At 32.5% G+C, this 17,526-nt stretch overlaps 2 protein-coding genes across 9 annotated transcripts in view; both read right to left on the minus strand.

The window, feature by feature from the left end:
- LOC126769487 (uncharacterized) overlaps positions 1 to 17,526 on the minus strand; it is a 1,339,673-nt gene that overhangs the window by 467,311 nt on the left and 854,836 nt on the right. For 2 of the 8 annotated variants that reach the window (XR_007669374.1, XR_007669371.1), the window contains exons 1-3: positions 15,658 to 15,752; positions 15,494 to 15,563; positions 14,396 to 14,501 (exon numbers count right to left, since the gene is read on the minus strand). The exons of 2 other annotated variants lie outside the window; for them this stretch is intronic. The gene's annotated coding sequence lies outside the window, so the exon portion shown is untranslated. Of the gene's footprint in view, positions 1 to 3,032; positions 3,211 to 14,395; positions 14,502 to 15,493; positions 15,564 to 15,657; positions 15,753 to 17,526 lie in introns of those variants that run through there. 4 more of the 8 variants (XR_007669369.1, XR_007669373.1, XR_007669381.1 and 1 more) reach the window with 3 other exon arrangements.
- LOC126769557 (40S ribosomal protein S12, mitochondrial-like) overlaps positions 1 to 17,526 on the minus strand; it is a 129,880-nt gene that overhangs the window by 18,894 nt on the left and 93,460 nt on the right. The gene's annotated exons all lie outside the window — the stretch shown is intronic.

Consider the following 17,526-nt stretch of genomic DNA (forward strand, 5'->3'; position numbering starts at 1 on the left):
GGCTTTATTAAAGTTCTCTTCCCATCATGGTATGGCTCTTAAATACATTACGGATAATGGCCCTGAATTTACAAATCAACTATTTTCTGAATTCACTAAATTACACAAAATTGAACATCATAGAATATGCCCCAATACACCCAATGAAAATGGAATGATAGAACGCTTTCATAATACCCTACTCGAACACTTGCGTATCTTAAAATTAGAACACCGCAATGAATCCGTTACCAACCTTATGACGTACGCTGTAATGGCTTATAATAGTTCAATCCATTCTTTCACGAAATGTCGTCCAATAGAAATAATTACTGGTCATTTAGATCCGCGAGATCCTTTAGACATGAATATAACAGAGCACCTATTGCAGGAATATATACTAGATCACCGTAAGCGAATGTTAAAGGTATACGAAATCATTAATGAAACCGCCCTTCAGCGTCGTACTGAAATAACCGAGAACATTAATAGAAATCGCGAGCCTGAGCAAACATATGCACCTGATCAACGAATCTATGTCAGAAATCCCCTAGCTAATAGACAGAAATTAGCTGCCCGCTATACGAACGATACGGTTGTAACAGATTTACCTATACATATTTATACAAAGAGAAAGAGAGGACCCGTACCCAAGTCGCGCCTGAAACGGGTACCTAATAGTGCTCGTTTGTTACAGGATACAGAAAACACTACTCGCGTTAATGCTGGCTCAGGTCCTGAAGCTGGGTCAAGCAGACGTGATAACACTTGAAAGCTTAAAAAATGGACCGGGTATTCTCCCCTTCAACCTAGGATCCACTAGAATAATTTCCCATTTCCATTCTTTTGTTCAAATTATAAATTTAAATAATGTGCGAAATAGGTTAGAATCCGTTCGAGAGAAGTTAAGCAATCTAGCACCTGACTTAAATAATAAAACGTCGTTACTTTACGCTCCGCATATCAAATATCTTGCAACGAAATTAAATGACATGTCAGAGCAACTGTTAACCTTTCAAGGAAAACGTTCAAAAAGAGGCCTCGTTAACGGTCTTGGTTCCATAATCAAAAGTATCTCCGGAAATTTAGATTATACGGACGCACTAAAGTACGAAAATGCCATTGCTATTCTACAAAAGAACGAAAATAACTTAGCCATTGAAATAAATCATCAAATAAGTTTAAGCAAGCAGTGGGCATCTCAGAGTTCAAATGTTACAGATAGGATAGTAGAAAACCAGAGGAAAATAGAGAACATTATTAAAACCATCTTAGATAATGATGTTAGGAAAGAAGAAGATGCAATTAAGTATTTTCATTTAGCCCAGCTACTTACAATACTAGGTGATGACATAGACAATTTGTCACAAGAGTTGTCAAAACTACAGAATCTATTGGCATTCATAAGAGCTAAAAGCATCCATTATTCCGTTCTCGATTACGACACTTATATAGTTATGTTAAATAAACTAAAAGGTTTATACAATTCAAATGTAGTGCTAGATATTAATTTTAGGGAATATTTAGATCTATTAAGATTAGGATATTATTATAAAGATAATGATATAATCTTGGTAATAAGTTTCCAATCATGAAGCCCAATAACTACATCCTTTACAAATTGTCCTTAGCCCCTAATAGTAATGATAAAATTATAATCCCTACCTATCCATACGTAGCAATTCACGAGAAAGATCTACTGTATATAGAGACAGAATGTCCGAAGTACAGTCACGGTCATCTTTGCGAGGACAACTTAAACCGACACTATGGAGAGCAAACGAGCTGCATTCAACATCTTATACTCCAGCAACATATCCATGAAACCTGTCGGGTTACTCCAGTAATCTTATCTTCTCAAGCCATGGAACAATTGGATGATCGTCACTATGTTCTGAGCTTTCCCAACTTAACGAAAGTTCATTTAACCTGTTCTCAAGATCAATACAAAAACCTTCTCGGAAGCTATCTAGCTGAAATACCTAAAGAGTGTGCTCTACAAACGTCCATCTTCACCATCACTAACCACCATGATCAAGTAAAAGGACAAGTTTTGAAAATGTTGAATATAGAATATAGTAATGAAGTTCCATACAAAGCGACAGCGAAGAACATCTTGAAATTGAACAGTATAGATTTGACTCACTTACATTCAACCAATACCAGGATTGCCTCTCAAGAACCAGTGACTTTGGAATTGTCGAACTTAGACACGCTCTATCACACGACTATACCTGTCTACCTACTCATCGGTGCATCAGTACTCACTATTAGCATCGTCCTCATTCGTCGCAAATGTATGCATTTCAAAGAATACTAACCAGAAGGAAAATGAGGCAACCAGAACACAAGAAGTCCAGGACAGCCCCAGAGATCCTATGTCTCTATCAGCACTATTTTCGACAAAAGTCTCCAAATAGCTGCTGATCCTGCAGAGGGAGTTGTTAAGAAATAATCGCAAGACCTCCCCGAACATCGAGCGCTACCAAGAAATACCATACCGTGTGAAATAATCACACCATGCATTCCTTGAAGCTACCACCTGTTGCCAGCGTCGCTGCTTTGTTTCGCAAGACCTCCCGAACATCGAGTGCTACCAAGAATTACCATACCGTGGGGACCATTCAGTGATTCACCGATTTCGTTATAAATATGTAATTCAGACTACAGATCTTCACTTTTTGTTCTGATATCGAACAGACTGTCACGTATTAGAAATTAGAAATAATTAATTGTTAAATTTAATTACTTAAATAAACGTATAAGTTAAATTCGTTCGGTTTCATTCTGCATCCTCAACGGCAGCCCTACGTAATTAAGGGACAATATTAGTAAAACACCAGTGAGTTTGTTATAGCCCGGTTTCTATATTTAACGAATTATTTTTTTACATCTGTAACCGATAATTTTGATATGACTTCAATACTTACGGAACGTTATTTTTTAAATGTTTTTTATTCATGCATAAGGCAAAACTAATTGTTTTTTTTTTAAATATAGTAACCGGATATAAAAGAATAGAAGTATGTAAAATAGTCAGCATATCTTGGCGAAAGGATTTCCATTGAGCGGATTTCTTGATTTTCTCTTTTTTATATGTGGACCCGTTTTGTGCATCTGCGCGAGGGGATGCCATCGTTCTCGACAACACTGATGTTGCTTGGAGATTAGAGCCGGTTAGGAAGTCTGTTGTGGGTGCCACTCGACGGATTATAGATTGTGTGGGTGTAGCTGAATAAAAGTTTATAGAATAAAATACCATGATTCATGATATGTACTAATATTATAAATGCGAAAGTAGCTCTGTCTGTTGGCTTATTTCTGTCACGAAGAAATCGAGGTAGTCTTAGATTTGGTTAAGGTCTTAAGTATATAATTTACAGGAACATATTTGCTATGCGAACTGAATTACGGGGAAAAGCTATTGCTATATAATAAAACTGATATAAATTGAAAACTTGCACATTAAAAAATAAATAAACAGCATATCCAAATAGGAGTATTGTTTAAAATACATAGCTGACATCTTTTTCATATTTTTTTCGCAAGTAGTCAATATTCTTATCTCATAAAACAGCAGGTGCAAAACCCTCTGTTTCGGATTATCTTCCATCGTCATGTAGCCTAGATATTTTACTGTAATTTGAATTCTAACACAAAGACATAAGGATATCGAAAATATGCATGACGAAAAGGCTAAATGTGTACTGTTAACCGCGAATATATTGTTAAAATCAAGGTTTTGAAGGCGTTCTCGCAATTGTATCAATTGTGTGGGCTGTAATCAAATATTCACATGGTCTCGTGGGGCGTTGTGTACTTTATAGCGGTTCTTGAAAGGTATGATTGACAAGTCCAAGGTGTTGTACGATTCGATGCAGCGGGAACATCAAGTGTGGTCCGTTAAACAACTATTTTGGATTTGTATACATTTTTATAGATACGGTTAAATCAACTGTTGTTTGTTTGGATGTTGATAAACTTTTCCTGGTTATAATATATTTGTTGATGTTACTTGCCGCTTTATCGATAACGGGCTTTAACAAGTTTCATAATACTAACAAATTATCGGTTTTGAAAAATACTAAAGTTTTTTAAGCTCCAAACCTCCTCCTCAAAAAGGGAGAGGAGGCCTTAGCCCAGCAGTGGGGCATTTATAAGTTGTTACTGTATTTAATATTTCATATGATCAATGATGGAAAATAAGCAATAGAATCAAAAGACTTCGTCTAAGCACGGCGACGACACTTTTACTTTATCGATGACGGCCCTAGACATGTTATATATATATGTAATGAAATGACATTTCATTATTCCAAACTTGCTGCGCTCCGCGCGTTTTTAATCTGTAACTAAAAGTCAGTTTGCCGCGCATTTGATGGTTGAATGACAGAATGACGGATAATGTTTAGATTATTTTGAACTTTGATTTTGTAAGAAAATAAAGAGATATAATAGAGGAGGCGATATTAGTGAACTTTAAATGTCGTTTCTTTGTATTTTCAGAGAAACAATTTGTGGTTCATTTTGAGCATCCTCAATAACCTATCTTATAAAACGACATTTTCGTTAACTAAAATGGACCGGCTGCAATTCGAATTTACGATGATAGCCTCAAATGATGGCAAATCTAATATATTAGCCATAACCTCGATATCTACAGAAGAAGGAAAATGTTATGTTTTACCTGAGGAGCTGAAACCGGTGACTCATGATACATATATTATCAAGATGAACACTTTCTCAAAAATAAAAAATAGCATAAAGAAAAGGCTTCAAAGTAGAAAAATATGGATAAAATTTGATGAAGATCTTAAGAAAACGTATCTAGATGAAGAAGGTAATATGCAATTTTTAGATCAATATTTAGAAGAAATGAGCTTAAAACAACTAGTAGACAAAAGTGACAATTTGCAATATATCTTGGAAAAATTAATAGAACTACGAAGAAAGAAAATCAACATAACCTAAAACATATTTCAGAGAAATTTATTATTGAAAAATTCACAAGTAAGAATCCTAATGCAATGCAATGGATCGAGAGTTTTGAAAAAGAATGTGAGCGCTTTAACATATCAAAAGATGAAACAAAAATAGACACATTGAGGTTGTTTTTAGAAAAATCTTGTTTAGATTGGTATAGCTCAATGACCATAAAACTTACAATAAATACACAGTGGACTGAATGGAAAGACAAATTTTTAGAAACTTTTAAAAACCGAGGATGGGATATAGTCACATATGCTCTTGCATTCAGATATAAAGAAGGACTACTAATTGATTACGCTATAAAAAAAGAAAGACTTCTACTAGATATAAATAAATCTATAGACTCTAAAACAATGATAGATCTTATTGCAACGGGTTTACCTGGGTTTATATTAAATAAATAAAACAGGGATGAACTCAATGACACTACTGATTTGTTCAATGAGATAAGAAAATATGAAGGTATAATGTACAAGAAAAACTCAACTACAATAAAAAGCGGTACATTCCTTTATAAAAATAAAACTAATGATAAGAAGCCATGTAAGACCTGTGAATCTCTGGACAAAGGAATTAGATATCATCCGGAGGAGTCATATTGGTTCAAGAAAAATAAAAATGAATCTGAAAAGGTTTTTAAACCCAGGAATGTAAATAACAACTCCATAATTGAAGTAGATATAAACATTAAAAAAAACGAGTAAGTACACCATTAATCAAGATCAAACTTTTATTAGAGAAAAAATTAGAAGTGGGCGGCATTTATGATTCAGGCTCACAGATCTCTTTAATAAATTCAAGACTGATTAAATTAAAAGAAAAAAAGGAAAATGTGAATATGTGTGAAAAAAACAGATGGCTTGATAACAATAAAAATAAAAATATTTGATATAGAAGAAGAGGTGGATGTGTATATAGTAGAAAATGATGATTTTGATGATTTTATAATCGGATTGGATATGATAAAGAAATTCAAATTAACCCAAAACGAGAACTTGCAAATAGAACAAAAGAAAATAACAAATAAAATAGATGAAATGTCTAAAGATAATAGAAATGAAAAAAAGAATATAAAAACATTTGCAATAAATTTTAATGAACACATAGAAACAGAAGAATTTGTAAGTATGACAGACCATTTAGACAATGAAAAGAAAATTGAGATATTAAAGGAATATAAAACAATTTTCGCTAAGGACAAATATGATATAGGATCAGTCAGAGATTATGAAGCTCACATAGATTTACTAACAAATAGATACTGCAGTAAAAGACCATACAGATGTACAATAGAAGATAAATTAGAAATCGAAGAGCAAATATCCATGTTATTAAAGAATAATTTAATAGAAGAATCCTACAGTCCTTTCGCTGCTCCAGTGACATTGGCATTTAAAAAAGGTGAAAATAGAAAATCCCGCTTATGTGTAGACTTCAGTGAACTGAATAAAATTGTTGTTCCACAAGCTCAACCTTTCCCATTAATAGATGATTTGATTATTAAAACTAGAAATTGTAAGTATTTTACTACACTGGATATAAACTCAGCTTTTTGGGCTATACCACTACGGGTAGAAGATAGAAGTAAAACAGGATTTGTGACACAAGATGGCCACTTTCAGTGGACCTGCCTTCCTTTTGGCTTAAAAACATCACCAGCTATTTTTCAGAGAATTTTAAGCAATATTCTAAGAAAGCACAATCTCACAGGATATTCCGTAAATTATATTGATGATATTCTTATATACTCAACCACCTTCGAAGACCATATAAGACACATAAGAAATGTATTAGAAGGAATGATAAAAGAAGGCTTTAGATTAAAGTTTAAAAAATGTATGTTTGCTTCAGACTCAGTAAAGTACCTCGGGCATGTAATTCAGAACAACTCAGTAAGACCACTAAAAGACAATTTGATCTCAATTAAAAATTTTCCAACTCCTAAGACACAAAAGAACATCAGACAATTTTTGGGAAAAATCAACTTCTACCATGAATACATACCAAGAAGCGCAATTATTTTAGACCCGTTACACAATTTATTAAGAAAAAATGAAAAGTTTGTATGGTCAGAGAAGTGTGAAGAATCATTTAATCAAATAAAAAGATATTTATGTTCTCAACCTGTGTTGGAAATATTCGATAAAGACTTACCAATAAAAATCTTTACAGATGCCTCTTTAGAGGGTATTGGGGCAATATTAAAACAGACACAACTAGATGGTAAAGACAAACCAGTTGCATATTTTTCAAAAAAACTAAACGAATCTCAAAAACGGAAAAAGGCTATATTTGGAATGTTTTGCTATTAAAGAAGCGGTTAAATACTGGCAACATTGGCTAATTGGAAAACATTTCACTATTTACTCTGACCACAAACCTCTAGAAAACATGAATATTAAATGCAGGACAGAGTGACCTCACATATTACTTATCTCAATATGACTTTACAGTAAAATATATACCTGGTAAAGAAAATATAGAAGCAGATTGTTTGAGCCGAAACCCTGTATTAGAATCAGAAGATAACAAGGAGGAAATATTGAAAATAGTTAATTTAATACAAATGAAAGATATAGTTGAAGATCAAGAGAAAAATGAAACAATAAAAGAAAAGAAACAAAATTTACTACAAAAAAATAAAATCTATTATAAAAAAAATAAAGAAACATGAAAAGATTATACTCTCAGAAAAATTTAGTAAAGAATTAATAAAAAAGGTGCATGAAGACTATTGTCATATTGGAATTAGACAATTACAGAAAAAAATAAGTCCAATATATACAGCTAAAAACCTAACAAAAAATATAATAAATATTTGTAAAACATGTGAAATATGCATAAAAAATAAATCAAGATGTCAAGGAAAATTTGGGTTAATGTCACAACTGGGACCAGCGACAAAACCATTTGAGATAATGTCAATGGATACTATAGGTGGCTTCGGGGGATCTAGGTCCACAAAAAAATACTTACACCTTTTAGTAGACCACTACACAAGATATGCTTTTATTACAACTTCAAAAACACAGAACGCAAGTGACTTTATAAAATTAACAAAGAAAGTACTAGAGACAGATGAGATTGGAATAATTCTGACAGATCAATATCCAGGCATCAATTCAATAGAATTTAAACAACATTTGCAGGAGAATAACATTAAACTAATTTTTACAGCTGTGAATACACCATTCTCGAACAGCTTGAACGAACGATTAAACCAAACAATTGTAAATAAAATAAGATGTAAAATAAATGAGAAAAATAATAAGAGAACATGGACAACAATAGCAAGAGAATGTATAGAGAAATATAATGAAACAGACCACTCTGTTACAGGTTTTGCACCAAAATATTTACTGGACGGAACAAATGTTAGTATTCTACCAAATGAAATTAAAACAATAGAAACCGAAGAGAAGTGGATTGCTGATAGAAGATTAGCATTAGAGAATACAATAAAATCCCATAAGTACAATAAGAAAATATTTGATAGAAATAGGAAAATGCAAGAGTTTGAGATAGGAGACAGTGTATATGTAGAAAATGGAAATAGACTGAATAGAAAAAATTAGACGAATTAAAAATAGGCCCTTTCAAGATAATAGAGAAAATATCAAAATCCATTTATAGGATTGACACTGGCAACAAGAAAACAGAATCAACTTTATTTCACATAACAAAATTACAACCTATCACAGCAGATGAGGTAGAAGAAAACGAATATGAAGATAACTTCTAGATTATATTATTTAGAATTTTCGTTTATAGTAGATTAGATTATTTAAAATTTTCGTTTATAGTACATTATATTATTTAGAATTTTCGCTCTTAGGGGGGGAGATGTAATGAAATGACATTTCATTATTCCAAATTTGCTGCGCTCCGCGCGTTTTTAATCTGTAACTAAAAGTCAGTTTGCCGCGCATTTGATGGTTGAATGACAGAATGACGGATAATGTTTAGATTATTTTGAACTTTGATTTTGTAAGAAAATAAAGAGATATAATAGAGGAGGCGATATTAGTGAACTTTAAATGTCGTTTCTTTGTATTTTCAGAGAAACAATTTGTGGTTCATTTTGAGCATCCTCAATAACCTATCTTATATATATATCGCAGGTATAATTTCACTAGTGATATTATAATTAAACGGTAGATTGTCAATCGATTTCATTTCTTGCAATTTAACGGCTCGGTTTTAATGACATTGTATGGTATAAATTTAACGTATATATATCGCCGTTACAGTTTTATTATATGTACATATATAAAGTCAAGATTTTTTTTCCCTAGTTACCTAGTCAGAACAACAAATGATTATTATAGATTGTTTTGTTATTTTTAAAATAGATGTTATTTTTTGCAAATTAAAAATATTCCAGGAACCCGAAACATATTCAGAAGTTAAAATTATTTGAGCAACAACTAAAATAACAAACGTATAGTAGAGTCGAAGGCAATATCACGTAGTGTCCGGCTGAATGTTATTGTTTGAGAAAATCGTCGCCAAGTGTCTCCCGGGAGAGAGGCTTGCATCTGTATAGCGCAAGCAAATATTATAATATCGATACAAGTTACGAGCTGAACACTTGTTGGACGTGTTTTAAGATTTGTTGATTTCATATGCAATTAAATCAAAGCGACAGTTGACAATAGTACAAATACATTTGTAGGTATAAGATTTGATTTGACTAGAATAGAAGAATTAGTAACGTACCTATTTTATTCTGAATTTGTTGATTTGGGGCTGATTTATCGATGGGACTATGTTATTTTGAAAAGTGAACTGGCGATCAAAAAATCGGTCGTAAAAAATTAAAGAATTGAAGTCATTTTTTTTCATCAAAAATATTTATACAGAGCGTCATTTACAAAACGCGTAAACACTAAACTTGGACTGTGTCTGAAACAGTACCTGCTCTTTTTGCGGATTATAATCCGCTAATAGTGGGCATTGTCCGCACACGACGGACACATAGATTTGAAATTATCCTTTCTGACAACGTTGCTTCGAAATTATTTAGAAAAAAAAGTCCACAGGCGACAATAGGGAAGAGTTGCGCTACGGGAGCATTGTCTGTTCCCAGAAACGCTGTAAATCATATTTGTGTAAGAATAACTTTAATACCACTCACAAATGGTACAACTTTATCGCAATTGTCAATTCAACATCTCATACTATGCGTTCGGTTATTGCAAATAACTGCACATTATTATCAACAATAATAATAATTCTTGGAAGGATTCTTAAGACTTCTAGAAGAAAACTTATGATATATTTTCGTAACATTAACGAATTGATAGTATAATGTTGAATATTCATAATCTATATTGTTTAAATATGTATTATATATAAAAAGGAAGTAACAGATCTTAAATGTCTTACTGCCAATTATGGAGTATACTTCACCACGCCAGGTGGAGTATACTCCTATATTTCATGTATTTACTGGTGGTAGGGCTTTGTGCAAGCTCGTCTGTGTAGGTACCACCCAATCATCAGATATTCTATCGCAAATCAGCAGTACATGGTATTGTGTTCTGGTTTGAAGGGTGAGTCAGTAATTACAGGCACAAGGGACATAACATCTCAGTTCTCAACGTTGGTAGCGCATTGGCAATGTAAGCGATGATTAACATTTCTTACAATGCCAATATCTATGGGCGTTGGTGACCACTTACCATCAGGTGGCCCATATACTCGTCATACCTATATAAAAAAATACGCTGGTCTACCATGGATTGGTTAGGTATAGTTATTATAAATAGAATTATAACTAACACAAGCGTTCCTATACAATTTTTATCCTTCATCATCACGTTTGAGAAGTGTTATTATAAACACACATCGAGCAAGTGAAATCTTAGATCAAAGAATTCTATACCTATAAAGGAAAAGTGCTAGAAAGTTTTACTTCTTCTCAAAGATTCGAATTTTAAGCATGAGCAAAATTTCCGCGTCTTTAACGCTAAAGGATCTGCGGCGGAGCGATCAAAACAGACACAATTGATTCATTGCTACTCGTATTTTCTATGAGAAAGTTTAATATGGGAAGATCCCACGTAGCGTCCGGTCAACAATCATTACTTTTAGTATCATGCGATAAATATATCAAAAATATAATTAGTAATGTTTTAGGATTTATCACATTATTAAAATATGTAAATTTACAAATAATCAATTAATTTGTAAAGCATGAAAACTGTTTTTACTACAACATCTACATATATAAAAAAAGACTTAAAACCATCTTTGCACAAGAATTTGTAAAACATTATAAATGCCGGTGTAAAATTTTGATATCATCTCGTAAGCGATTTTTAGCTCGTAGAAAATACAGCCATAACAACGTATAACATATATACGTAAACTGAAAATATTTTTGCCGAAAAAACAATCGGATAGTAAAATATTTATACCGAAAATACAATAAAATGCTTATGTAAAATACTTGCATGATACTTCAGGACAACATAATGCATATCAATTGGTATAGTATTTATACTTATATTTTTGTCCATTTTTATATAAGTTTTTTTTTTTTATTTCAATGCTAATTTAAATTCCCTTATTATTAGTTTTGTATTATTACTTTAATTTAACTAAAGCCGGTTGAGTCGTTATATCTGGTATTAGGCTTGCTGGTCCGTTTCAAATATTTAATAGTCTTGTTTTTCCTCTACCAATTTTTTATATTTGTAACCTGAAGTTACCAATAAGTATAGCACACTTTGGGAATGAAACAATCGCCTCCGGGTTATTTCGAAAGAAAAAATATATTTCTGTTATTGTTTATTGTCTATTTTAAAATGTGAGTTATAAAATATCTCGCAGAGTTTCTTTCGCCGTTTCTTCTTAGGCCTGAGGTGTTTATTTCCGAACCGGTGGTAAATTAATGACATTTAATAAGTAACGCTTCTATATTGACTAAAGATTTTTAAATTTGGAATGTTTAGATATATATTTGAGATTTGTTATTATTAACCTGTTGATTTTCTAAATAAGTTTATTTGTGATATGAAATTTATTTCGACGAGATAAAAATTCGAAGTGGAATGTGCATTTGGAAAAATTTGCGACGACGAAATTGCGACCAATTTATTTTGTTTTGAAATGGTTTTGCTTTATTATTTACTTACAGACATTCGTGTGTTAATAAATATTTTAAAAGTTACTCTACTTTCATTGAACACGGCAATAGAGATTAAAGTAATTTATTAAAGTAAATAATCCGTTTTTATGCTCTTCTGTATATAATACAGTTTTCATACACGATATTATGTTTTAATCATAAAATAATACGAGGCATACTTAAATTAATATCAGTATGAAACCAAAGAACACGCATCGTACATACAATAAAATGAAGAAATTATTTGAAAACATTTCGCGATATTGTATCAGAAAATTGTGACATCTTGATATCATTGTTATCAACCTTCACATTTTTTTATCTATTGTGTCAAAAACAAGCAAGCTTGAGTAGCAAATTAATAGCAAACGCAAAATCTACGCAACTCTTCATAATAGACCGAAAGTCGCCCCATTGTTCTTCCGATGTGTCCCGTTGATTCAGGTAGCGGAAGTAACCCGCGCAGCGGGGTGGGGGTGCCCTACAGAATTAGACCACACCCCCGAGAATGAAAGACCGGGGCGACCAACAACATCATTAGTTACTCACCGCCAGCCGTAACTACATAACTAAAGTAATCATGGCTCTCTGGAGACCATACGCTGAGGACTCACCATTAGATCTATCTGTGAATAGTACACGTGAAACGACATCGCAAACAAATACGGAGCTTCCACCGCATCCGTGTATAAGCACAGTGCAACACAGTGTTGAACCGTACCCATACATCGGGTATGTCCAGCCCATGTACGTGCCCGTTGTTGAACCATGGCCTGGGCCTTCGAGTTCCGGGTTGCAGCAATCGACCAATAATTCTATAAGTACGTGCTTTATATCGCCACCCAAGTCTCCGGGATCAGACAAAAAAAAAAGCGTCCAACGGAGCTTCCACCGTATCCGTGTATAAGCACAGTGCAACACAGTGTTGAACCGTACCCATACATCGGGTATGTCCAGCCCATGTACGTGCCCGTTGTTGAACCAGCGCCTGCGTCGAGTTCAAATGTGTCGCAATCGATGAGTGTCTCAAGGAGTACGTGCGTATTTTCGCCACCCAAGTCTCCGGTATCAGACAAAAAAAAAAGCGTCCAAGTTATATGATAGATGTAGACGCTCTATCAGACGATCCGGACTACCTTGCGTTCGAGAGGGAAGCCCTCAGAGCAATGGCCGAAAAGAACGGAGGGTCGTTGCTCGGTAATTATCCGAGAATGCGTCGTGCCGTGCAAACTAATCAGAACGCCGACGATTTTTATAGAAATCAGAGAGAGAGGAATAATTTTGCTGCAAAGCAGAGCCGTGACAGGAGAAAACTACGAGAGATCCAAAATTCACTCAAGGTCACTTATTTGAAAAAAAGACCTGTCTAAGATCATACGTCTGCTGTCTTCGAATAGGTGTATAGTGTGTGACCAGACGTTCCTTTAGTGATTTAGAATTATAATAGTGTTTATTTTTTTTTTTTTTTGAACTACAAGTTCTAAACTCTAAGGTGTTTGTGCAATGATGTTTGTGCAATCTTATAAATAGTATACTTGCAGAATATTATTCTCTAAAGAATTGTAAGTTGAAATAAATTTAATAAATGACCAAACATAAATTGACCTTTTAATTATTTAAAACCTTTTAGTTTTGTTACAAAATCATAGAAAGTTATAATCAATTTGAAGTTTACACTAACAATATCTATATCGAGTCAAATATCTTCAATAGATTTTTCTATCTTGTATCATAAAGATAAGGCGGACTACCGAGCTTAACCCCATTCAAGTCCCCATTGAATAAAAAGTTAAGTACATACCATTAAGTTACAATAGAATGGGTGCGGCTTGCGCAAGCGCCGCTTTTTGCTTCTTTCCGACCAATCGGGTTCACGAATGAGTGTTTATTGTGTATTCAAAGATGATCGATAGATATACATAATTTACTTTTATATTTACTTTAAATGGGGTTAGTGTATTTTTAATTTGTAGATAATCAATATAAAATGTTTAAAAGCAAATACAAAACCGTTCAATATTTTTTTTGCCTCTGTTCATCAAACGATTTGTGTTATGTTTATTAGCTATTAAGATGCACACGGAATGATATCAATAAATAAATGGAAATAAGAGTGAAAAGATAACATTACGAAACTTGCAAATTCATATATGTACTACTCAAATTTCAATAATCCACCGCGCGAACATTAGTGTTATATAAGCTTCTTAATTAAAGTTATTTTTAGGTTAAGAAATCTAAAAATAAAACTAATTCCTGTACTTAAACTAGACTTATTTCGCTACAAATAACCTTACACAACTGGATATAACAGACTACTACTTTCTGCTTGATGACGTGCGGCAAGTCGAATTTACCTCGGACGCATTTCAGCTTCACACCGGGACAATCTTTAACTCTGAAATTGATAAAAAACCCAAATTCATCATACATTATTGGTGGCAGACGCAGCAGATACTTGTTAAGTTTAATATTAATCCATTTGGTTTTTGGTTAGTTTGATGGATCGCTTATAAAGCTAATCACAAGGTTGATAAGTAGTCACCATCGCCCATGAATTTTGAAAATATTAACTATTCCTTACATCGTCAACGCACTTGAACCGGGTACTTCGAACTAGAAAGACGTGTTACAAGCTTCTCTCATTTAAAATTACTTAACTCTTAAAATAGTGGAAATAGTGATTCAAATTAATAATCCTTACATTAAATAAAACTTTAAACAGCAGATACTTGTTAAGTTTAATATTAATCCATTTGGTTTTTGGTTAGTTTAATGGATCACTTAAAAAGCGATGAATTTTGAAAATGAATGTCTATATAATTTCCATATAGGTCATGACTGCCTCGTTGGTCTGTTGGCTAAATGTAAGGCCGCAGACCCGGAGTTCTTGGGTTCAATTCCCAGGTCGGGACAATAAAAAGTTATTGAGTTTTTCTGTCAGAAAATTTTTAGTAGCAGCCTGGAGTTTGGAAGTTAGAAGTGTACACTCCAGTGCCTCGGAAAGCACGTAAAGCCATTGGTCCTGCGACAGAACTCTTTCCGGTTGTGTTGGATTGCCGTCCCATTGGATTATGAGAGTTAGAGAATAGAGAGTGCACCTGTGTTTGCACACACACTTGTGCACTATAATATCTCCTGCTTAGTTGGCTAATCTCTGTTGAGATTGGCCGCTGTGGCCGAAATCGGTTTGGAGGACATCAATTCAATAAAGTGCTACACTTGTGTTATATAGCAAGCTGATAATAAGCAAATGGTACGAAATCGCAAGCTTTAAAACCTTCTACAATAATTGTAATGATTGTGGATCTTAGGAATATAATTTTAGTATATGTTATATACCAAATAATATTATTGTGATAACAAAAGAATAAACGCAATATTATTTACCACTATAAGCAGGGCATTGGATTCTTAATCCAATAGATAACAGCGAAATTCCTTTTCGTAGTAAATTCATCTGAAAAGTGAAGAACATAGGTTATAATTAAAGCCTAAATTTATAGGCAGAACAATTTATTAGTATGAACACGGAAACAATTATTTTCAATTACCTTTGCACTATTTTAATATTATTTAGTACTTTTATTTATAAAATTCCAATAAGTACGTGATTTTTTTTCATAACATAACCTCAAATTCTATATTTATCTTGACATTTGAGTTTTGACATAAGGATGACAGAACGGACCGACGGTGCTGCATGTATAATATGTTTTAAAAAATTAAAAAAAGATCTCATTAATAATATTTTTATTAAAATAATTTTAGGTACATAAATATTTTAATAGTGCCTTTTAAATAATACAATAATACATTAATATAAAAGTGACACTGTCGTAAAATTCTCGATAGATGTCACTTTTACCTTTAAGCAAGTTAGCTTACCGCTATTCAACGATAGATGTCACTTTTTGTTATTTGTTCTAATATTTTTTTTTTGATAATTCATGCCATAATCCCTACCTAATATAAATGCTAATGTATTTATAGGCTTATACTTTCAGGCAGGAACGGAAATATGCCGTACAGCGAATGTTTGCTTCGCAAGTCAAAATATTATTTTTATTATTGAGGGTACTGACGAATTTTGTTAAGATAAAATATTTATTAAAATTAATATGTATATATTTTCATAAATAATTAAAAAAAAAATTATATAGAAACTTAAACAAAAACTAAAGTTGCCATATAATTAAATCAGTATAACACTTTAAAGCTTTTAAGAGTTTAAAACTGTTTAAGAGGAAACGTTACCTGGAACGACAGGACTTCATAAGAAGATGAGTGCTTGATATAGTAAGATTGAATTAAAACTTCAGTTAAAATCTCTTCAAGTTTTATGAGCTCGAATACGACTTTACCATTTATATGGCGGCTTTAACATAATCTCCGTAGGAGAGATTTTATTTATTCATTCATTAATTGATCTAAATTTATAGTAATTTTATTGTCATTTTACTGTATGGAGTTCTACAAATCTATCATACAAAGTTTTCTCAGAATCAGTTATAGTTTTGTCAGAATATTTGACACTTGGAAAGCGTCGGAGCGATATTTTGAATCATATATCGTATATACACATACTATCGGACATATACATATGACACCAACGAAACCATAAAATAGAATAATAATACTTATTATTCTCCTGACATACCTATCAAACAACATACATTTTTTATTTATAGTATTATTATGAAATATAATTTTAATTCCTGTTTTTATGTAATATTTCTAAGAATGGAATAAGAAGGGTCGTCACTTGCATTACTGATTTATGTTCTAAATAGCTGCGACTCGCTATTTTATCCACGTTAAATTGTTTTTACGTATATATGTACGTAATCTTTAAGTTATTATAACTTTTGATAGATACAACCGATTTTGTTGAAATAAAAACTAATGTGTGCCTTATTCTTGCCTATATTAACTAAATTACTAACATTTGAATTTAATTGTTATCAATAATGAACGAACGAACGAACAAATAATGCTTGTTTTCGTTTTGACAACTCGGAAATATTCATATTAACTCAATAAATAAGTTATTTTTAATTTTATAAATAAAATTAATTGTGGATACAGACAAAGATGATAAAGATTCGATGTGACCAATATGTATTAGAGGGACAACAATTTCAAATACTCTTATTATTTATTTTGAAACATAAAAAAATTAAATAGGTATTTGTACGGTTTTCTTAAATGCAAAGAATACACATTTGTACGCTCGTTATGTTTGTTCAATACTTTAGACAGGAGCGTTAGACACCGTTTGTTTATCAGTTATTAATCTCTGTTGAGATACCGGAATGAATAATGACCAGTGGTTCAGATTAAATACTTATGAAAATGTATAATGATGGTAAGTACGAGTGTGTAGTGATAGTAATATAGACTGCCTCGTTGGTCTAGTGGCT

Source organism: Nymphalis io, chromosome 7, assembly GCF_905147045.1.
Source record: "Nymphalis io chromosome 7, ilAglIoxx1.1, whole genome shotgun sequence".
In the NCBI taxonomy this organism is placed as follows: Eukaryota; Metazoa; Arthropoda; class Insecta; order Lepidoptera; family Nymphalidae; genus Nymphalis; species Nymphalis io.